Source organism: Phoenix dactylifera, chromosome 14 (genome assembly GCF_051530095.1).
Source record: "Phoenix dactylifera cultivar Ajwa chromosome 14, Ajwa_hap1_PhDact_Kaust_v1.1, whole genome shotgun sequence".
NCBI lineage: Eukaryota > Viridiplantae > Streptophyta > Magnoliopsida > Arecales > Arecaceae > Phoenix > Phoenix dactylifera.
Window position 1 is genome coordinate 7,372,229 of NC_143203.1, and position 1,312 is coordinate 7,373,540.

The 1,312-nt window shown below is 37.8% G+C and overlaps 1 non-coding gene across 1 annotated transcript; it reads right to left on the reverse strand.

Annotated features, from left to right (window-relative positions):
* Positions 1-613: 613 nt before the first annotated feature.
* TRNAT-UGU (transfer RNA threonine (anticodon UGU)) lies at positions 614-686 on the reverse strand. The gene has a single exon. It is a non-coding gene; the product is annotated as a tRNA-Thr (tRNA).
* Positions 687-1,312: the final 626 nt, after the last annotated feature.

Below are 1,312 nucleotides of genomic sequence, written 5' to 3' on the forward strand. Positions count from 1 at the left end.
AGAACACTGGTAATAGGTCTCTTTTGGACTAATCGATCTAAGTGTAGCCTGTTTTCTTTTGATTCATCCAATTGTCGAGAGTGAGTCTAGTCTCATACTTCCAATTCCTCTAAAAGAGTTGACCCGCATCAGCAAGAGGGATATATTGACAGACTTTTTCTTGGAGTCGATTAGTAGTAGTAGTAGAAAGTACCCTCTTTTCCAAGATGGATTATGCTTCCATATAGAACTCTCTTTCGAAGGAGGCGGGACTTTTGCAATGACATCTCCAGTCATTTTGATTTGTATGAACCCCAAGGGTGGTGCGTCAACATTGCCGCACGAAGAGACACAGGTGAAAAATCCTCTAAGTGGTAGGCAGGTCAAAAAGAACTCATTATGGAACCAGGCCACCAATAGATCGGTGAAGCTCCGTTTTATGACTATAGGATTTTTTTTATATGTATATATAGAAAGTTGAGGCTCTGTTTTATGATTTGTTCTGTAGAGATCTAATTGCTCCAATCCATTTTTTATTCATAGTTATAAGTTACCACGACATAAAAGATCGGTGATCCAACATTTTGAGAAAAGGAGAGATTATCAATCATGGAAAAATCGATAGAGAAAAAAAAGCCGGCTATCGGAATCGAACCGATGACCATCGCATTACAAATGCGATGCTCTAACCTCTGAGCTAAGCGGGCTCACATAACAGAAATAGAAATAGTATAACAAATTGAAATAGTGTATAGGAATTCAGGAAACTGCTGGATCTTAGCTTAGGGCTATTAGCTACTAATTTAATATGAACTATATAGTTCATAGTTCTATTGTTATATCTATATCATTAGATCTATATTATTAGTTATATTAGTTCTATATTATTCTTTTAGGGGAGAAGAAAGACAAGAAAGAGGAGACTATTTCAACAAGGCTACGAGTTCTGGCATACTTGACTTTAGATTGGATATCCTTCCTTTCCCTTATCCTTTTATTATTGAGGCCCTTATTCAACAAAGGCAGCAATCCGACGTTTCGGATCGGATATCGAACGGGAGAGCCTACCAACGGATCTGGGGATACAACTATACTCAAGTACAGGTTTAGGGGACATAAAGCGCTATAATTTGAGGAGTTCGACAACTCAATTAATGTGTCCCCACCATAGCTATGTTGCTTCTAAGCTTTTGATTTACCAATCTAATCTGTTTTCCTTTGGCTTGCTTTTTTTTTAGAGGCTGACTTGCCTGACCAAAGGAGAAGAGGATAGGATAAAGTTAGACCTGTACCTACATCATCTCGAATTTCAAAATAGAATCCAATTATCTCG